The following is a 22,751-nucleotide window of genomic DNA, read 5'->3' on the forward strand; positions in this document are numbered from 1 at the left end:
GACCTCCATCAGGTTGCAAATTCAATATAATTTTTTTCTGCATCTAGCTCTGAAAAAATATTTGGGCTTCTAGCAGTGTGTGGGACTTGGTCTATTAGTCCATCTATACTAACCTCCACCAGGTTGCAAATTAAAAATAATTTTTATCTGCATCTAGCTCTGAAAAAATATTTGGGCTTCTAGCAGTGTGTGGGACTTGGTCTATTAGTCCATCTATACTGACCTCCATCAGGTTGCAAATTCAATATAATTGTTTTCTGCATCTAGCTCTGAAAAAATATTTGGGCTTCTAGCAGTGTGTGGGACTTGTTCTATTAGTCCATCTATACTGACCTCCATCAGGTTGCAAATTCAATATAATTGTTTTCTGCATCTAGCTCTCAAAAAATATTTCGGCTTCTAGCAGTGTGTGGGACTTGGTCTATTAGTCCATCTATACTAACCTCCACCAGGTTGCAAATTCAATATAATTTTTTTCTGCATGTAGCTCTGAAAAAATATTTCAGCTTGTAGCAGTGTGTGGGACTTGTTCTATTAGTCCATCTATACTGACCTCCATCAGGTTGCAAATTCAATATCATTTTTATCTGCATCTAACCAAGCCAATACTTTTGGCCTAATACCACAGTTTGGCCACTCAGCTCTGCTCGGTTCCCATCCATTGTTTTTTTGCGCAAACATCTCTAGAGTTGTGAATTAGTTAACCACCAAAATGAGTGGAAAAAGGCCTGCTGCTGGTGGAAAGGGGAATAGGCGTGTTGGGAAGGGGAAAAAAGGTTGTGTCCGTGGGGTAGGTGTTAAAGCAACAGTAACATCTGCAGAAGAAAGACCATCTTCCAGCCAAACTAAAATGTCTACTTCTTTTAGCGGACAATGTGATAAGATCCCTTTCTTACGGCCACGCCAATCGCTACAAATTCCAGATGAGGCACAAAAACAGGATGAGCTTCAATGGATATCAAGTGCTCCTTTAAGTGGGCTCTCCTCCACCTCAACTTCAACATCACAAATACTCCAGTCCTCAGAGGTGTCACCCCAATCGCACTTGCTTCCTCACAGCTCCCAAATCTCCAGCTGCCCGTCTGAGTATGGGGTAGAACAGATGGTTGAGTCTGCTGAGCTGTTTACTCATACTATAGCCTGGGAATCAGAGGTCGGCTCCAGAGCTTCTGTGAATCCAGACGAGGAAATGATCTGCACTGATGCCCAGAATCTTTATGAGTCGGATCCAGGACCAGACGCAGAAGGTTCTGACCATAATGTAGACCCTCATTCCCAAACTGTAACTCCTGTTGGTGGAGACAATGAGGAAGACGATGAAGAGACTCAAATACCTGATTGGAGCGACAACTTTAGTTTTTTGTCAGGGCAGGAACAGGTTGGCTCTGAGGACGACGGGTGTGATAACACACAGGGTGATGATGAGGTTGGAGATCCCACTTACTCTCAACCCACAGTCAGCCAAGAGATGAGGTCAGCAGAGGAGGTGAAGGAGGATGCTAATGACGACGAGGTCAGGTTGCGCCTTCCTGGACGGAGACATAGTACTGGAAGCACGTCAACAACTGCATCCTCAAACACAACTCTGCCTCTGACCACAAGTCGTGGTGGCTCTTCAGGTCGCATGGGTGCTAAGCCTTGCATAGCCTGGGCATTTTTTCAGATCGATAAAGATGACCCAACTCATGGTATCTGTAACATTTGTCAGCAAAAGCTAAGTAGAGGCCAAAAAATACATAGTTTGAGTACTTCATGCATGAACCGGCACATGGACATGAAGCATAAGTTGCAGTGGGAAGCTCACTGTACTACAATGCGGCCTAGCCGGCCAGGCCAACCACAGTCTGCCACATCTTGTGCATCCACGAACTCTTCATCCTCTGTGACTGGGGGGACAGCAGTCACACCTGTTTTGGGATGCAGACCTGCCGCCTCTTTACCCCCAACAGCCAGCGTGATTGGCAGGTCATCATTTTCTTTGGGGGTGGAAACACCAGCTGGTGTTGAGCGCTGTCCGACATCGATAGCACCACCTTTGGATCAAGGCAACCTAACATGTCTGCCTGCATCTTCCTCACAGACCGGCAGTTTGCCGGGGACACCCTTCTCAACCCCGTCTAAGCACAACAGCCAGCCCTCGGTCCCTCAGATGTGGACAAGTAAAAGACCATTTCCTCCTAGCCATGAGAAAGCTAAGAGGTTGAATTTCACCATCTGCAAGCTCTTGGCTACAGAAATGCTTCCTTTCCGCCTGGTGGACACAGAGGATTTTTGAGACCTTATGTCCGTCGCAGTGCCCCAGTACCAGATGCCCAGTCGGCACTACTTCTCAAAGAAAGGTGTGCCTGCGCTCCACCAGCATGTCGCACACAGCATCACCGCTTCTTTGAGAAACTCTGTGTGTGACAGGGTGCATTTCACTACAGACACTTGGACGAGTAGGCATGGACAGGGGCATTACATGTCGCTGACTGGGCACTGGGTAACTATGGTGACAGCAGGACAAGGGGCTGCTGTCCAAGTCTTGCCTCCCCCACGAGTTGGGCGTCAATCCTCTTTATCTAGAAGTTCCTCCACTGCTTCTACCTCCTCAACCTCCTCTCGGGCCTCGAACTGCACCCAAAGCCTGTCTGGTCATGCCACAAGCTTTCTAACTGCGCAGAAGGGATCCTGCACACCTCCTTACTATGCTGGCAGGGCTCATCAGGCAGTTTTTACTTTGAAATGTCTGGGAAATGTGAGTCACACAGCTGAGGAGTTGTGGTCAGCACTGGAGAACCAATTTCATGAATGGTTGTCTCCACTGGACCTGAAACCAGGGAAGGCCGTGTGTGACAATGCTGCAAACCTTGGTGCGGCCCTTCGCCGAGGCAATGTCACACACGTGCCTTGTATGGCTCACGTGTTGAACCAGGTTGTCCAGCAATTTTTAGCCCACTATCCCGGACTAGATGGCCTTCTGCAGAGGGCACGGTCGCTGTGTGCTCACTTCCGCCGTTTGCATCCCGCAGCTCAGCGACTTACATCTCTACAGAAGTCGTTGGGCCTGCCACTTCACCGGCTAAAATGCGATGTGCCTACCCGGTGGAATTCAACTCTGCACATGTAGCAGCGACTGTGGCAGCACCGACAAGCCCTGGTGCAATACGTTCTGACGTATAGCCTGGGCCAACGAGATCCAGAGGTGGGGCAAATCACGCTGGAGGAGTGGTCTCAGATCAGGGACCTATGCACCCTTCTGCACAGTTTTGAAATGGCGACGAAGATGTTTATTGCTGACGATGCCATTATCAGCATGACTATTCCGGTGATTTACATGCTGGAGCACATGTTAAACAGAATTCGGAGTCAGGTGGTGGCACAAGAGGAGGTGGAGGAAGTAGAGGAGGAGGAGTTGTATGCGGAAGGGCTAACATCTGCAAGGTCCAGACGGTCGGCAGCACCTAGGCGACAGGCATGTGAGGGTGGGGGAGATGGTTTTACCAGGGCGCATGGTAGCAGCCAAACTAGTGAGGAAGGTGCAGGAGCCGAGGAAGAAGTGGAGGACAAAGTGATGGAAGACTCATCAGATGAGGGAGACCTTGATCACATTTCTGTTGTGCGAGGTTGGGGGGAGAGGACAGAGGAAGGAAGCATGATAGTTACCTCGCCACCAACAAGACAGGGACTTGGTGCTCCTGAATGCGCAAGACACATGAGTGCCTTCTTGCTGCACTACCTGCAACATGACCCTCGAATTGTGAGAATTAGAAATAATCCTGACTACTGGGTTGCCACACTGTTAGATCCCCGGTACAAAAGTAAATTTGCAGAAATTATTCCTGCCATAGAAAGGGATGCACGCATGCAGGAGTATCAGCAGAAACTGTTGCAGAATCTTACATGTGCTTTTCCACAAAACACCAGTGGTGCACGTAGTGAATCTCACAGTTCCAACTTGCCAACCGTGGGACCGTCGAGTGTTCAGCACTCAAACCGTAACAGAAACACAGTATCTGCTGGTAACATCAATTTTGCGGAATCATTTCACCACTTTTTTAGCCCATCCTTTGCAAGGCCACAGGAGACAAGAAGTCTGACACATAGTCAACGCCTAGAGACGATGGTACAGGAGTATCTCCAAGTAAACATTGAAGCCATGACTGTGTCACTGGACCCTTGCTCTTTTTGGGCTTCCAATCTGGATAAATGGCCGGAGCTCGCCACTTACGCCTTGGAGATCTTGTCATGCCCTGCAGCCAGCATTCTGTCTGAACGTGTGTTCAGCGCTGCTGGTGGTGTGCTGACAGATAAGCGCACGCGGCTCTCCACTGATAATGTAGACAGACTCACGTTCATAAAGATGAACAAATCATGCATCCGAAACGACTTTTCTACCCCTGTGTCATCCTGGGGAGAGTAAAAGCTTGATGATTTGTTAAAATCACCTCACCAACCGTTTTAAGCTTTCCAATTACTAATCATGTTTATCTGTATCTTGGCTGGAAAATAATTTGGGCTTTGTAGCAGTGTGCAGTACTGATTCTATTAGGCCATCTCTGCTAAGTTCCACCAGATTTAAAATTAATAATAATTTTTAGCTGCATCTAGCCCGGAAAATAATTTTGGGGCTCCTAGATGCGCAAGACACATGAGTGCCTTCTTGCTGCACTACCTGCAACATGACCCTCAGATTCTCAAAATTCGAAGTAATCCTGACTTTTGGGTTGCCACACTCTTAGATCCCCCACACTCTTCGATAAACCTTTTCATTTTAATAAAGAACAAAAAAATGGTCATTTTTGAAATTATAAGCATTAGCAGGTTATTAGAAACTGAAATCAAACAGTTTTCAACTCAAAACTTTATTCTAGGTGATGTTAAATTTGCACATAGGACCCCTTGTTCGAAAGGAGCTTCTGAACTCTCTCGTCCATTGAATTTGTCAGGTTTTGGATGGTTTCTGCTTCAATTGTTTTGCATGAGGACAGAATACCCTCCCAGAGCTGTTGCTTAGATGTGAACTGCCTCCCGCCATCATAGACACTCCTTTTGATGATGCTCCAGAGGTTCTGAATGGGGTAGAGGTCAGGGGAGCATGGGGGTCACACCTTAAGTTTGTCCCCTTTTATGCCCATATCAGCCAGAGATGCAGATGTGTTATGTGCAGCATGAGACGGTGCATTATCATGCATGAAAATGATCTTGCTGTGGAATACACGGTTCTTCTTCTTGAACCATGGCAGGAAGTGCTGTTTGAGAAAAGCCACATACATTATTGAGTTCATCTTTACCCCTTCAGGGATCCTAAAGGGGCCGACAATCTCTCTCCCCATGATTCCAGCCCAAAACATTACTCCACCTCCTCCTTGTTGCCGCTGTAGCCGTGTTTGCGTGGGGTGTCCATCAACCAGCCATCCTCCACTCCATCCATCTGGACCATCGAGCGTTGCACGGCACTCATCCGTGAACAAAACAGTTTTGAAGTCAGTCTTCTTGTATTGTTTGGCCCACTGGAGCAGTTTCTGCTTGTGTGCAGTGGATAGAGGAGGTCGACAGGATGGCTTACGCACAGCTGCAAACCTCTGAAGGACCCTGCATTTTGTTGTTCGGGGGACGTTGGAGGCACCAGCAGCTTCAAATTCTTGTCTGCTGCTATGACAAGGCTTTTTTGCCGCTGCTCTTTTAACCTGACGTAATTGCCTGTAGGAAAGAGTCCTCAATTTTCCCTTATCAGCACACACACATGTCTACTGTGAATCAGCTACATACTTCTTGATTGCCAAGACACTTCATCCTGATCATCGCACAATGTTGATTGTAGTCATGCCTTGACCTAAACACTCCACAATTTGTTGCTTCTCAGCAGCCGACACATCCTTTTTCTTTCCCATTTTGGCAGAAAATGTAGGCTGCTTAATAATGTGGGACAGCCTTCTTAAGTAGTCTTGCCTTTCATTGGACACACCTGCCAAACTAATTAGCACAGGTGTCTGCAATTGCTTACAGTGATATAAAGAGCCCTGACACACATCACCATCAATGAGTTTAACTGACAAACAAAAAGATTCTTACCTTATCACTCCTAAACACTTTTTGCATAATAATTTGGAACACAGTGTACATGTGCTTTTCCACAAAACACCAGTGGTTCACGTAGTGAATCTTACAGTTCTAACTTGCCAACCGTGGTCTGTATGGAGTTGTTCAATAAAGGGCCCACAATTAAGATAACATAGACGGGAGAGGTCTCTATGAATAGGAATTCCTAAGCATTTGATACCCTGTGAGGGCCAGGGAAAGGGAAAGTTGGACTGGATGGAATCCTGTATGGATTTGGGGAGGGAGACATCGAGGGCCTCAGACTTCGCTGCATTGATTTTAAAATTTGACCATGTAACAAAGTGATCTATTTCAGCCATAACAGCAGGGATGGATATATGTGATTGAGTGATATATACTAGGACATCATCAGCATATAGAGAGCACTTGTACTCGGTGCCTCCCACCTCAATCCACCTAATATTTGGGTTATGGCGAATTGATGAGAGCAGGTGCTCCATCACTAGGATGTATAAGAGAGGGGACAGAGGACATCCCTGCCTTGTCCCATTGGTGATTATGAAAGGTGATGAAAATGTTCTGACGCGCCCCCTGGGCCTTTGGACGCCCAGAGCCGGACCCTTTTTGGTGGATGCTGGTGGTTGTAGGCTCCGTGGCGGCGACCCGGTTCCGTGGCTCTGGGCAGTCAAACCAGTGGCGGAACCATTTATGTGGTTTTGATGTTTAAATGTCCGACTACGCCACCCGTGGATTGCGGTCAGAGTGAACCACCGCTGCAGGGCAGACCGCTGATGCTGGTGTTGTGGGTGCAGCAGAGCATAGTATAACTCCCCACGGGAGGAGTATAGCCTCAGGGCAGTGTATGCGGAGGATGGGGGTGATGGTGCAGGGCAGTAGCAGTAACGACGCGGAGTCAATGATGCAGTCCAGGGCCTTTACTCACAGTTCTTATTATCCAGACCACTTCCGCAGGTAACGGCTGCCCACGTCGTACTGTGCTCACCAGGTAAGGGGCTCAGACAACTCCCAGATAACTTTGGAGCGCTTCACAGGACCCACTTTGTGTGTCCTTTGTCTGGCCTTTCTTACCAACGCTTCTGTCCGGCTGCCTCGGGCCTCCTCTTGGTAAACTTGGCGCCAGTTTCCCTGACCCTATGTGGTGCCTTCCTAGCGGGTGTAGCGAGGGGCTGCGCCACATAAAATGTCACAGCCTCCGGTTTCTAGCTGAGGGTTGTTTCCCGCCTCCACTAGTTTCGGGGACCGGTCTCCCCCTTTGGCCTGACCCCTCCACGCAGGTGGATTCGGGCGTGCGGTGGCGACACGCCCGTCCGCACCCCTGGGATCCCTTCGTTCCTCGTTCCTGGAGCCTTCTCCGCTCCTCTTCCTTCCTTCTCCCTCTTCCAGGTCTGGGCCTCTGTTACTAGGCCCGCCTCCGGAGCAGAGCTCATGCAGAGCCTCTGCTCCCTGTCCCTTCTGCTCAGACTTCTCTGCACTGAACTAAGATGGTGCCCACCTTTTATACTCCCTAATCAATGCACCCAGGAACTGCTTCCTCCCTGCTCCTGCAGTACAGGGTTCCCCTTCCTCAGTGTTCCCTCCCCCCACTCCAGCCAGGGACAGGGACTGTCGTGCCCATCTTAGGGGCATATTGGTCATCCTACCCCACGGCAATGTGGTGTAATGCATGCAGGTGTCGGGGTCCTGATCCACACTCCATCCTTACCTGAGAGTGAGATATCACACCTCTGGGTGAGGTGCAATACCTCTGTAGCAACCGAGCCCTCGGGGTGCTACAGTTCCATTTTTCTTTAGCCTAGGTGACATATTGCGATACAGGGCTGTGATTTTGGCTATAAAAGGGTCCCCTAGACCCCTACCCAAAGCTTTTTAAGAGAATAATATATGGCGTGCCAGGAGACTCTATGGAATGCTTTCTCAGCATCCAACGAGAGTATCTAATTACAAATTTTTAACTGCATCTAGTCCAGGAAATACTTTGTGCCTAGTAGCAGTGTCTGCTAGTCAGCGGATTATCCCAGCTGTTAAGCAAGCTACACCACCTGTAGTTTGGACACTTAATTTTTTCAAAGGAAATGCTTCGGGACCACAGGATACTCAGTGAAGAGCATCAGGAGGCACCCCAAGGCATAGGGGCTGGGACCGGCGGTAGGACGCCTTGCGGTGGACCGTCGAGCTCGATCCTTATAAAAGCTTTTAACTGCAGCAGATTTAGTGGACGCAACTGGAGCTGGAATTACGCGGCTGCTGGTATGAGACTTGCCCTCCAATAGATCCTTGTAAAAGGATTTAAAGTGTATTCCTTCAAATCAGAGAGACAATTTAAATTAAAAAGCTTAGACCTGCCTCCACCACAAGGGGGCTCGCTCGACCCACTAGCGGACAGGCACCAGTATTGGGAGAGGGGGGCTGGCCGTCAGGGTCCACCGCGGCTCTGGCACAAACCCGGCGACACGGAGGTCGCACGGGCAGGAACGGACTGGCCGTGTCGGCTTCTCACTTTTTGGGTTTTAGAAGGGCATGACATGCCTATATCTGTGTCTCCCCCTCCTTTTACTCCTCCACCTCTTTTCTTTTCGCATGACTATATGTACTTGTCACTTTTCCATGTGTTAGTTTTGTCTTCTTAGCAGTTTGTCAGCTTTTGGACACCTTTGAAGGTGTTTTCTATGTGTTTCTATGTATTTTGTTTGCCTACCATTGGTTTTAATGGTGTTCGACGGTGTTCGACGAACAGTTCGACGAACAGTTCGGCGAACACACGGGTGTTCGACGAACTGAACCGAACTCGAACACTATGGGGGTGGCTCAACACTAGTCAAGAGAAACTCTGCTGCCTCATTTTAGTGAATGGATCCCTCGCTGGTTTCATCTAAATCACGTCATTCGGATATTTAGATGGAAACTCCGATATAAGTGCTCAGCGTAGAGCACCAGATAAATGTGATCCCAAACATTAGGTAAAATGTTCCCAATAAAAGCTTTAACTAAATCCACAAAAAAGGCAAGTCCCCACTCAGGTCCATCATCTGTTAATGGAAATAAAGGATGCTTTCACGTTACTGGTAGTACAAAGGCTCTGGAAAAGCACTATGGCTATTCGCCCCCCAAAATAAATCCAGCGAATTCTGCACTCCCAAATCCAAATGCTCCCTCCCTTCTGAGCCCCACAGTGTGTCTAAACCACATATACCTTCCACATGTTTGGCATTTCTGTAGCGATTAGAGCCCGGTTAATTTATGGATGCATGTCTCCAGAAGCACAAGCTGTGCATAACGTACTGGGAACTACAACGTACTGGGCACTACAATGTATGGGCATTACAATAGCAGATTTGCAATTTTCACTCAGCAACATCCACTGCAGCTTGTTTCTTGGAAGCACCCATGGAGTCAAAATCATCACTACAGTGTAGATAAATAATTTCAAAAATGGGGTCACTTGAAGGGGGGTATTCTGCTCTGCTAGCGCTTAGGGGCTCTGTATATGGAGTCTGCAAACTATACTAGGAAAATCTGCGCTCTACGAAGCAAATAACGCTCCACCCCTCCCAAGTTTTGTCGTGTGGCTAAGCAGTACTGTATAGCCACATATGAGGTATTTCCATGTTCATCAGAAATTGTGTTACACGTTTTGGTGCCATTTTTACCCATTTTTCCTTGTAAAAATGTAAAATCTGGGGCTAAAAAATATATTTGTGGTAAAAATGTAATTATTTTTTCTTCACTGCCAAAATGTATAAAATTCTGTGACGCACCCATGGTATGAATATTATTACTGCACATTTAGATTCACTGAATTCACTGAAAGGTGTAGTTTGTAAAATTGCATCATTTATGGGAGATTCTGCTGTTCTGGCACCTTAGGGGCTCTCCCAGTGGGTCATGGCACCCTCAACCCATTCTAGTAAAATCTAAACTCCAATATTGCTCTTCTTCCCTTCTGAGTTTTGCACTGTGCCTCAAAAGTAGTTTTCGACCACTTATGGGGTATTGGTATACTCAGGAGAAATTGCCAACAAATTGTATGGTGCAATTTCTCCTGGTCCCATTTTGAGAATAAAAAATTGGGGTAAAAGAAACTTTTTGTGGCAAAAAATGTGATTTTTTATTTTCACAGTTCAACATTATAAATTTCTGTGAAGCACCTGGAAGTTCCTCTGTTTAGGTACATGAGGGGCTCTGAAAAGGTGACATGACGTCCTCTAATGATTCCAGCTAATTTTCAAAAAGTCAAATGGCGCTCCTTCCCTTCCATTTCCTGTCGTGCACCCAGACAGTAGTTTAGGTACATCAGGGACTCTGTAAATGTGACATCGCGTCTGCTATTGATTCCAGCCAATTTAGCATTCTTAAAGTCAAATGGTGCTCCTTCTCCCACATATGGGGTATCGGCATACTCAGGAGAAATTGCACAACAATTTTTGGAGTCCATTTTCTCCTGTTACCCTGGTGAAAATAAAATTATTGGGGCTAAAAAGATCTTTGTGGAAAAAATTAGATTTTTTATTTTCACGGCTCAACGTTATAAATTTCTGTGAAGCACCTGGAGGTTCAAGGTGCTCACCACACATTCAAGTTCCTTGAGGGGTCTAGTTTCCAAAGTGGGGACACTTGTGATGGTTTCCACTGTTTAGGCACATTAGGGGCTCTCCAAAAGCAAAATAGCATCCGCTCTCGATTCCAGCCAATTTTGTGTTCAAAAAGCTCCTTTGCTTCAGAGCCCTGCCGTGCACCCAAACAGTAGTTTTCCTTCACATATGGGGTATCGGCATGCTCAGGAGAAATTGCACAACAAATTTCGGGTTCCATTTTCTACTAAAATAAAATTTCTGAGAAAAAATGTAAATGTTCATTTTTTCCTTCCACATTGCTTCAGTTTCTGTGAAGCACCTGAAGGGTAGTAAACTTCTTGAATGTGGTTTTGAGCACCTTGAGGGGAGCAGTTTTTAGAATGGCTTCACTTTTGGGCATTTTCTGTCGTATAGGCCCATCAAAGTCACTTTAAATGTGATGTGGTCCCCCCCAAAAAATGGTTTTGTAAATTTTGTTGTAAAAATGAGAAATCGCTGGTCAACTTTTAACTCTTATAACTACCTAAGAAAAAACAATATTGTTTCAAAAATTGTGCTGATGTAAAGTAGACATTTGGGAAATGTTGTTTATTAACTATTTTGTGTGACATAACTTTCTGGTTTAAGGTCATATAAATTAAAAGTTTGAACATTGCAAAATAAGCGCAAGTTATATCGAACAAATTTTACCACTATCATGAAGTACAATATGTCACGAAAAAACTGTCTCAGAATCAGTGGGATCAGTGGGATTTGTTAAAGTATTCCAGTGTCATTACCACATAAAGTGACACTGGTCAGAATTGTAAAATTTGGACTGGTCATGAAGGTGAAAACAGGCTTGGGGGTGAAAGGTTGAATACAAAATATGTATTATTTTAACTGCAGAACGTTATTATATCCTAAGTTCCCTGAAAAATATGGTTATTCCAGTGAGAAATAAAGATCCCTTTCTGTCAAATTTTCCATGAATTATTCTGTTTAGATTATTTATACAGAATTTCATACTGAAGTAATGTGGATATTTTTATCAATTGGCTCTGCTATTGACAGTTTTTGTTAGTGAGCTAACGCTGGGTAATATGGTTCATATACAGCATTGTCTAGAGATAGATTATAACTCCTACAGTGGGAGGAGAAGAACAATGTATTGGAAGGCAAAGTGGATATAAAAGAGTGTACAAAATATACCAGATCTATGAAAATAGCTGGTAACTATAAGCAACAAGGACAGTTGTTTTGAGGGGTTTTTTTTTGCACACTTTGATAAATCTCCTCCCAATAAATTTTACTACTTTTTTACAGTAATACTGTGAATGAAAAAATAATGAGAAAGAATAACCAATTTTTATATTTCTTTTCATACTACTTAGCAGCTCTAGCGCCATTGATCTTGATTTTTAAAGAAAACAATATATAATGTTCAAAATATAAAAATATATATTTTTTACTGAGGCAGAAGGATTTTTAATTAATCTTTATTGTACAGTGTCCATTTTAGGACATGATCAGATATCAAAATCACACATCAGAATGATGTCAGTTTGAGGCTAAATACCCTTTCTGAGAACTTATTTTGATAAATGATGCTGAAAAGTGATTTTGATAAGTGATTCTGACAAGTGATTCTGACTAGTGATTGGAGAAGCACTAAAATGCTCGGGTGCTCGATGCTCGGGTCGAGCAAATTGGAATACTCGGGTGCTCGACCCGAGCAACGAGCCCAATGTAAGTCTATGGGAAACTCGAGCATTTTTCAGGCGGCTCTCCCCAGCGGTCTGCAGAGGGCATAAAAATTGCCCAAATCGATGGGAACAGTGCTGAAAAGACATGGGAAAAGCATGGGGAAGAACCCTGGAAGCATTTCTGACTTCCAGGTCACAGCTGTCAACAACGTTGTCAGAGTATATGCCACTTTTACGGACTCACAATAAAACATTCAAAAACGAGACCAAAATGGTTTTTCCTGGGAAATATGTTAAGGAACATCCTTTCCAAGGTAATGACTTGTATATAGTGCAAAATAAATAACCATAACAAAAATACTCCTCCACATCTTGGGCTATGTTCATACGTAGCGTTTTTGATGCGTCTTTGCACTTTTGCATTGCTTTCAACCAAGACAAATGCATTCACAGGGTAATGTCATTTTAACATTTTACAACCTTATCTGGCCATGTGGTGTGTGACACATCATCAGACACATGCATACAGTGCTGAAAAGACATGGGAACAGCATGGGGAAGACCTCTGGAAGCATCTCTGACTCCCAGGTCACTGCCTATAAAGTGTTCCCATCATAAGTGATCCTTGGTGCATGCGAAGATGCCTCCCGCCATTCACCTGTCGTTGCAGACTTGTAACAATCACCGTCCACGTCCTTGTCCCAGTGCAACGTTCAGTAGTCCCTACCCCATTCCTTGGAATGCAAGCGCAAGTATGCAGCCAGCCACCCACCCACAGGCTGCAATACTATACTGCCAAATTTTTGACAGCTGCTTGCACTTGAAATGTGGCCTTTTAGGCTCGTGGAGGCGGAAGCTTTTCATAACCTCATGCCGACGGCGGCCGGGTGTCCATACTCGGTCCCCAGACGCCACTATTTCTCCCGGTATCGTCTCCACCTTCCACAAGCACGGGTCCCACAACATTACCCCATTACCTGTGCCCTCCCCAGTGCACTTTCTGGGAAGGACCACTTAACCACAAATACGTAGTCAAGTAAATGTGGCCAGGGACAGTACAGAGCCAGTCCACAGCTTTTTTTACTGAGTTTTATTTCACCACAGCCATATTCTTTAGCTTGGTGAAAGGACTTGGGAAACCATATCTACTCCATCTATCATTTCTCCTAGGAAGTCCTCTAAAGCTGCTTTCACTTGAAATGTGGCCTTTAGGCTCGTGGAGGCAGAACCTTTTCATAACCTCATGCCGGTGGTGGCCGGGTGTCCATACTCGGTCCCCAGCCGCCACTATTTCTCCCGGTATCATCTACGCCTTCCACAAGCACGGGTCCCACAACATTACCCGTGCCCTCCCCAGTGCACTTACTGGGAAGGACCGCCTAACCACAAACACGTGGTCAAGTGAATGTAGCTAGGGACAGTATGGAGTCAGTTCACAGATTTTTTTGCTGAGTTGTATTTCACCACAGCCATATTCTTTAGCTTGGTGAAAGGACTTGAAAGCTGCTTTCACTTGAAATGTGGCCTTTTAGACTCGTGGAGGTGGAAGCTTTTCACAACCTCATGCCTCGTGTCCATACTCGGTCCCCAGCCGTCACTATGTCTCCGCCTTCTACAAGCGTGGGTCCCTGAACATTACTGCTGCTACTTTTCTGTGGGAATTTACTTGCCTCCTACCAGCCTGGAATATTTCCAGTAAACTATGGTACAACGCCATGGTATTAGCACTGTCTCCAGTACGAGTAGCTAAGTCATCCCAAATTTCCTTCTCAGGAATTTTATTTGGTAGACTGAGTGGCTGTCCAAATACATTAGTTTCTCACAAAGGAGCTGAAGATAGAGTGGCAGTAGGTGCAAGTTTCTCCAGCCTGTTAGATATTAGAGGGTGAATAGCAGCACATTGGATCAGTGGTTAGCACTAGTGTTGAGAGAGCACTAAAATGCTCGGGTGCTCGAAGCTTGGGCCAAGCTCACCATGATACTCAGGTGCTCGACCCGAGCAACGAGCCCAATGTTAGTCTATGGGAGACCCGAGCATTTTTGCAGCAGCACCCCTGGCAGTCTGTAGAAAGCCTAAAAAGTGCCCAAAACGATAGTGACAGTGCTCAAATGACATGTGGACAGCATGGGGATCACCCCAGGAAGCATTTATGACCCCCAGGTCACTGCTGTCAACAACGTGGTCAGAGATATTAAGCCACTTTTATGGGCTCACAATGAAACGTTCAAAAACTAAACTGAAACTGTTTTCCTGTGAAATATGTTAAGGAACATCCTTTCCAGGGTAAAGACTTGTGTATAAGGTAAAATAAATGCTTTCAACCGTGACAAATGCATTCACTGGGAAATGTCATTTTAACATTTTACAACCTTATCTGGCCATGTGCTGTGTGACACGTGCATACAGTGCTGAAAAGACATGGGAACAGCATGGGGAAGACCCCTGGAAGCATCTCTGACACCCAGGTCACTGCCTAAAAGTGTGCCCATCAGAAGTGACCCTTGCCGCATCAGAAGATGCAGACTTGCAACTATCCCCGTGCAAGTCCTTGTCCCAGGGCAGTGTTCAATTGTACCTCCCCCATTCCTTGCAATGCAAGCGCAAATATGCAGCCAACCACCCACCCACCCGCAATCTGCAATGCTATACTGCTAGCTTGCACTTAAAATGGGGCCTTTTAGTTTGGAGGAGGCCGAAGCTGACCACTACCTCATGGCTGCGTCGGGGGCGAGGTCTCCATACTCAGTCCCCAGCCGCCACTATTTGTACCGGGAACCTTCCCCACACTTTTCTTAGCCTGGCCTGCTTTAGGGCAGCATTGGACGAGCCAACCAGAGACTCCTCCGATGGGCCCTGGCTTCTCCATCAGGGGAGTTGAGAGTGCCAAGGTGAGGAGCATGATGATGATGATAGAAGTTAGCATTTGCTTTGTTTTCTTGGAACGTAAGTGTAAGTGTGCAACCTGCCACCCACACACCCCCAGGCTGCAATACCATACTGCTAGCTTGCATGCACTTGAAATGAGGCCTTTTAGGCTTGTGGAGGCAGACGCCGGCCACAATGTCATGGCTGCGTCGGCGGCCGGGTATCCATACTCAGTCCCCAGCCGCCTGGCGGCCGGGTGTCCACACTCGGTCTCCAGCCACCAGGGGGCAGCCGGGTGTACGTGCTCAGTCCCCAGCCGCCCCTATTTGTCCCGGTGCGCCTTATACACAAGCGCGCATACCAAAACATTACCTGTGCCCTCCCTAGTGCATTTAGTGGGAAGGACAGCCTTTTCCGCTGTACTGTGTGCACACCAACTCCCTGTTCATGGCATATGCGAAGATGCCTCCCGCCCTCCATCTGTCGTTGCAGACTGGCAACTATCCCCGTTCAAGTCCTTGTCCCAGGGCAGTGTTCAATTGTACCTCCCCCTTTCCTTGCAATGCAAGTGCAAGTATGCAGCCTGCCACCCACCCACCCCCAGGCTGCAATACCATACTGCTTGCTTGCACTTGATATTGGGCCTTTTAGGCATGTGGAGGCGGAATCTGGCCAACACATCATGGCTACGTTGGCGGCCTGGTATCCATTCTCAGTCCCCAGACGCCCGGCGGCCAGGTGTCCATACTCGGTCCCCCGCCGCCCCACGGCCGAGTGTCCATTAGCGGTCCCCAGCCGCCCCTATTTGTCCCAGTGCGTGTTATACACAAGTGCGCATACCAAAACATTACCTGTGCCCTCCCCAGTGCATTTAGTGGGAAGGACAGCCTAACCACAAACACGTGGACAAATGAATGTGGCCAGGGATGGTCCATCTGACTGACGCCTTCACACTGGGTTAATACTGTGGAAGCTGGGACACAGTTGGACACTGGGATGCAACACGTCCTCCAGACATAGAGGATTGCGGGTCCTGGGTCAATCAGGCTTCAACACAAAGTTCAGATGGTAGACAGCAGCAGTGGTCGGCCTCCTACACAACGAGTAAATTATTCATGATAATGAGGCCATCCATCTCCTTAGCTTTCTGTTCCTTGGAATGCAAGCGCATGTATGTAGTAGCGGCTAGGCATGAGGTGGTCAGCAATTTGGCGCATATCCTTAAAACAAAGCTTCAGGTGATGAATGATGGATGAGGTGGTGGCAAAGGAGAAAGAGCAGGACGAACAGGGACCATTCACATCAATATCAGGCCAGACAACCACACATGTCTTGTAGGATATGTTTCTGTACCAAAAGGAGCGGTTCGGCTACACAGTTATAGGGCATACAGTGATTGCAATGCCTACCAAAAATTTCGAGGCACTCCAATGCCCCTTGGAAGTGATATGGTGGTCAGAGGGCCTTAACTAAACCATTTTTTCCATTTATAGCAACTGGGTCTCCTGTACACTGTTGGCCTAAGCAGTGAATGGAAGGCTTTCCAAAAATTATGAGGAACTGTAATGACCCTTGAAACAGACGTGGATTATAGCGTACTAAAAACGTTCTACCCATTATTGGGGAGTGGGTCTCCCTTAGTGTTCGCCAATGCATTGAAAAGCAAAAGCTGACTAAAATTAGGTGGAAATGCAATGCCAGTTGGAAGAGTCGTGGAGGTTAGAGGTAATTAAAAACAACATTTCAATGTCCCTTGGAAGAGCTGTGGAGTTCAGAGTGGTTTAACAAGACGGTCTTAATGCCCCTTGGAAGAGACGTGGAGGTCCCAGTGGAATAAAAAGACAATATCAATGCCCCTTGGAAGAGTGGTGGAGGTCCCAGTGGATTAAAAAGACAATATCAATGCCCCTTGGAAGAGTGGTGGAGGTTACAGTGGAATAAAAAGACAAAATAAATGCCCCTTGGAAGAGTGGTGGAGGTCCCAGTGGAATAAAAAGACAATATCAATGACCCTTGGAAGAGACGTGGAGGTCACAGTAGCTTAACAAGACGATTTTAATGCCCCTTGGAAGAGACGTGGAGGTCACAGTGGAATAAAAAGACAATATCAATGCCCCTTGGAAGAGACGTGGATGTCCCAGTGGAATAAAAAGACAATATCAATGCTCCTTGGAAGAGTGGTGGAGGTCCCAGTAGAATAAAAAGACAATATCAATGCCCCTTGGAAGAGTGGTGGAGGTTACAGTGGAATAAAAAGACAATATCAATGCCCCTTGGAAGTATGGTGGAGGTCCCAGTGGAATAAAAAGACAATATCAATGCCCCTTGGAAGAGATGTGGAGGGCCCAGTGGAATAAAAATACAATATCAATGACCCTTGGAAGAGACGTGGAGGTCACAGTTGCTTAACAATATGATTTTAATGCCCCTTACAAGAGCCATGCAGCACAGCATATTAAAAACATTGTTCCCATTATTGGGGAGTGGGTCTCCAATAGTTTTTGCCTATGCCTTCCAAGCAAAAGCTGCCAAAAATTGGGACGGAGGAACTTGCAATGCCCCTTACAAGAGCCATGCAGTACAGCATATTAAAAAATTATTCCCATTATTGGGGAGTGGGTCTCCCATAGTCTTTGCATATGCCTTCAAAGCAAAAGCTGCCAAAAATTAGGACGGAGGAACTTGCAATGCCCCTTACAAGAGCCATGCAGTACAGAATATTAAACACATTATTCCCATTATTGGGGAGTGGGTCTCCCATAGTCTTTGCCTATGCCTTCCAAGCAAAAGCTGCCAAAAATAAGGACGGAGGAACTTGCAATGCTGGCAACACGGACCATGGTCACCCTGGTGGCATAGTGGTGGTGGAGGCTAAGGATAAAGAGAAGAGCAAAAAACAGCCGAAATGAGTAAGCATATACCCATGTGTGGGTGTGAAGCGGTGCATGGGAATACACCTCCCGAAATAACACAGTGGATTTGACTTTATGTTACTCTGCTGTCATTTGGTGGTGATGAGAAGTATGCCCCAATCCAGCCCTTGTTCATTTTGATAAGGGTCAGCTTGTCCCAGCGGCACTAAAAACACGCTCCGATAGCACGCTAGCGGCAGGACAGGCCAGGACCTCCAAGGCGTACAGAGCGAGGTGATTCCAAGTGTCCAGCTTGGATATCCAATAATTAATAGGCACAGAGGAATAACGGAGGATGCTGGTATGGTCGGTAAGGTACTCCCTCACCATCTTTTGAAACTTTCCACTCCTTGTGAGAGTATCCCACGCCTCAGGGCCTGTAAGCTGGGCGGGTCTCAGAAAACTGTCCCAGAAAGTTGCCAGTGTTCCCCTGCCTCTTCTGGATTTGAGTTGCGTCTCTCTCACCTGTACGCCTTGGTTGGGCAATGAACTGTGACCTCTGCCGCTAGCGTGTTCAGATGGGAATTTTTTTAACAGTTCTGCAGCAAGGGCCTTCTGGTACTGCCCCATTTTTGTAGACCTCTCCACCTCAGGAATAAGAGAGTGAAAGTTCTCCTTGTAGCAGAGGTCTAAAAGTGTCACCAACCAGTAATGACTGTCACCCAACATTTTGACAACGCGAGGGTCACGGTTAAGGCAGCGTAACATAAAGTCAGCCATGCCTGCCAGACTGGTAACGTGCAAGACTTCTGTGTCCTCACCAAGATGATGACTGACCATGCTCTCCTCCTCCTCCTCCCCCCTGTCCTCAGGCCACCCACGCTGAACCGAGGGTATGACAGTTGTACAGGTACTACCATCTACAGCGCATGATACCAGCTCCTGTTCTTCCTACTCCTCCTCCTCCTCTCCCTCATTGTCCCCCAATGCACATTAGGATGAGATGAGGCTGGGCTGTGTGTAATCGCCCGCTACGGCTTCTTGATCCATCTCATCATACTCTGGCTGCAATGCCTCCTCTTTAATTCTCTGCAGAGAGCCTTGCAAAAGACAGACAAGTGGGATGCTAACGTTAATGATGGCGTCATCGCCACTCACCATCTTGGTGGACTCCTCAAAGTTTGTCAGGATGGTACATATGTCAAACATCCAGGTCCACTCCTGAGGTCTTATGTGTGGAGTCTGACCTGAATATTGACGGCCTGTTGCAGCTGGTACTCCACAACTGCTCTCTTCTGCTCACAAATCCTTTGCAACATGTGGAGGATAGAGTTCCAATGTGTGGGGACATCACACACCAGTCGGTGTGCCGGAAGCTACAAACGCTGCTGCAACACAGCAAGGGCGGCGGAAGCTGTAGCCGACTTGCGAAAATGAGCTGACAGGCAGCGTACTTTGACGAGCAGATCTGGCAACTCGGGGTACGATTTAAGAAACCGCTGAACCACGAGGTTAAGCACTTGAGCCAGGCATGGTACATGTGTGATCTCGCCTCGCCTCAGAGCCGCCACCAGGTTACGGCCATTGTCACACACGACCATGCCTGGATGTAGGTTCAGCGGTCTCAGCCACAGATCTGCCTGCTCTTTCACAGCTGTACACAACTCACAAGCAGTGTGAGGTTTATCACCTAAGCTTATGAGTTTCAGCACAGCCTGTTGCTGCTTGGCTGAGGCAGTACATTGTAACTGATGTGGTGATATCTGAGATGGAGATTGAACATGAGGAGGAGGATGATGCGCAGGAGCTGTACACTGGGTGGGGGCAACTCTGACTGACATAGGGCCCGCAATACTCGGTGTGGGGAGGATGTGTTCCGTCCCAAGGTCCGACTGGGTCCCGGCTTCCACTATGTTTACCCAGTGTGCCGTCAGGGAGATGTACCATCCCTGGCCACAAGCACTTGTCCACGTGTCCGTTGTCAGGTGGACTCTCCCAGTAACTGCATTGTTGAGGGCACGGCAGATGTTTTGGGACACGTTCTTGTGTACTGCAGGGATGGCACATCGGGCAAAATAGTGTCGGCTGGGGACCGAGTACCGAGGGATGGCCACCTCCATACGGTTGTGGAAGGATTCCATCTCCACCAGCCTAAAAGGCAGCATTTCCAAAGCAAGCAGTCGTGAAATGTGCGAATTTAGGACTGTGGCCTGTGGGGGGTTGTCTGCGAATATGCGCTTTCGTTTAAAGGTCTGGGATATGGACAATTGAACGCTGCGGTGGGACGTGGACGTTGATGCTGTTTCTTGAGAACCTGCCATAACTAGTGAAGACTGAGAGGAGAGGGCATCTTTGCATGCAGTATGAACAGGGGGTTGCCTTGCACGCACAACAGGGGGTTCTCTTACACGCACAACAGTGGAAGAAGCAGTGGTGACACCCGCTGACACTGGTCGTGGACCCTGGGGTTCACCCCACCAAGTCGGGTGCTTTGCTGACATGTGCCTGATCATGCTGGTGGTAGTCAGGCTGGTAGTTTTGTCACCCCTGCTGATGCTGGCTTGGCAGGTGGTACAAATGGCCTGTTTGGAGTTATCAGCAGAGTCTTTAAAAAAATTCCAGACTCTGGAAGACCTACCGGTTGTACTGGCAAAGTCCCTCGTGTTGGTGTTACGGGGAACGGTTGCCCACCTTCTGTCTGCGGCCACCACACTGCTTCTTCCTGCCTTTTGGGGTACTCTGCCTCCCTCCCCCTGTGTGCTGCTGGCCTTGCTCTGTGTGTCCTCCTGCCACGTTGGGTCAGTTACTAGATCATCCACCACCTCCTCCTCTTCCACTTTCGCACCACGGTCCTCCTCCTCACTTCGTGGCAATGGTGTCTTGTCATCGTCCACCTCTTGTGACAAATTGCCAGCGTCGCCTTCCTGTGGCCATGGCTGTTCAAATATTTGGCCATCGCTACATGGGATCTCCTCTTCCACCACTTCAAGCGGAGCAGGCAAATATGGAAATGGACCAATGAACAGTTCTTCAGAGTGTCCAACTGTGGGATCAGTTGCTGTATGACGACACTCGGCATGGTGGGAGGAAGGAGCATCAGGGTGAGGAGGAGTATGCGGTCGAGACTCACGGCTACTTAGACTTGACCGTGTGGAAGACAGACCGGAGGTGGTGGTGCCCAGGTGACTGGAAGTATTATCTGCTATCCAATTAATAACCTGCTCACACTGATCAGTTCGCAATAGCGGTATTGTTGTGTGCTTCCCTAGTAATTCGGTTTTGAGCTGGGAGCGAGAAGATGTGGCTGTTGGTTTTGGCACATTTTTCACCTTGGCCACGGCCCCGTCCTCTGCACGCACCATCACCAGAATGTCCAGTTCCACGTCCCTTGCCGCGTGCCTTGCCCATTGTAAATGAAGTAAAATAGCTTACACTCGCACTATCAATGGCAAAAGGGTAATAGAAAGGAGATTAGAACCGTGGAAGAGGAAAACCACAGTTCTAGTTCTCTGGCCTACACCAGAATCTTTTAAACAGATATATTTGTGTCTGAACAGTCAGCAAGACACTCAAACTGTTTTTTTTTATGGAAAAAAGGCAAAAAGTTGGATTACACCCAGATTGGAACCGTGGAAGACGAAAACCACAGTTCTATTTCTCTGTCCTACACCAGAATCTTTTAACCAGATATATTTGTGTCTGAACAGTCAGCAAGATACTCAAACTGTTTTTTTTTATGGAAAAAAGGCAAAAAGGTGGATAACACCCAGATTTCAACCGTGGAACTGCAAAACCACAGTTCAAGTTATCTGGCCGAAACCAGACTAGTTTAAACAGATATATTTTTGTCTGAACACTCACAGACACACTCAATTTTTTTTTTTTGGGGGGGGGAATACCAAAAGGTTAATAAGATGGTTATTTGTACAGTCTGAGTGAGGAAAAAAAAAAGAGGATTTAGATGAAAAAAAAGGATTTTTCCTGGCCCCTGAGACCTGGGGCTAAATCTAGCAATTTGAGCAGCAGCACACAGGACTGTAATGCAGTGTTTTCTGGTATAACCACTGAGTCTCCCATACAGCCTGCCTGCCTGCCTGATATTTGGGATGGATATTAGTCCTCAGAAGGACTGTTTGTTTGATTTTGCAGGCTTTAAAGACCCTACACTACCTATTTCTCAGTATAAACATCTCCCTAGGTCAGCAGCACTCTCCCTACACTGTCTGATCCTGGGCGACTGAGTCCAAGACGGCGGCGCCCGGTTTTAAATACTCGAGGTGACGCTGTGCGGCCAGCCAATCACTGTAATGCCCACAACCAACATGGCTGCAGCATGACAGTGACTGGCTGGAAATCCCTGCATGTTTATTGGCTCTGTAAAGAGAACCAAACATGCAGGGCGGAGAACCGAGCTCTCACCCGAGAAACTCGAAAATGCTCGGTGCTCGCCGAACATCCCGAGTAGTGAGATGCTCGGGCGAGTACCAAGCAGTGTCGAGCATGCTCGCTCAACGCTAGTTAGCACTGAAGCCTTGCAGCGCTGGGATCCTGGGTTCAAATCCCAGCAAGGACAACATCTGCAATGATTTTGTATGTTCTCCCCGTGTTTGCGTGGGTTTCCACCTCAGTAGAAAAGCAGCCATAGAGTGCCCAGGAACCTTCCCTCACTTAAGCTTTAAGCATGTTATCTTCAGCACAGACTGTTGCCGCTTGG

The sequence above is a fragment of the Phyllobates terribilis genome, unplaced genomic scaffold (assembly GCF_046119375.1).
Source record: "Phyllobates terribilis strain yellow unplaced genomic scaffold, ASM4611937v1 Scaffold_1__5_contigs__length_1240528914, whole genome shotgun sequence".
NCBI lineage: Eukaryota > Metazoa > Chordata > Amphibia > Anura > Dendrobatidae > Phyllobates > Phyllobates terribilis.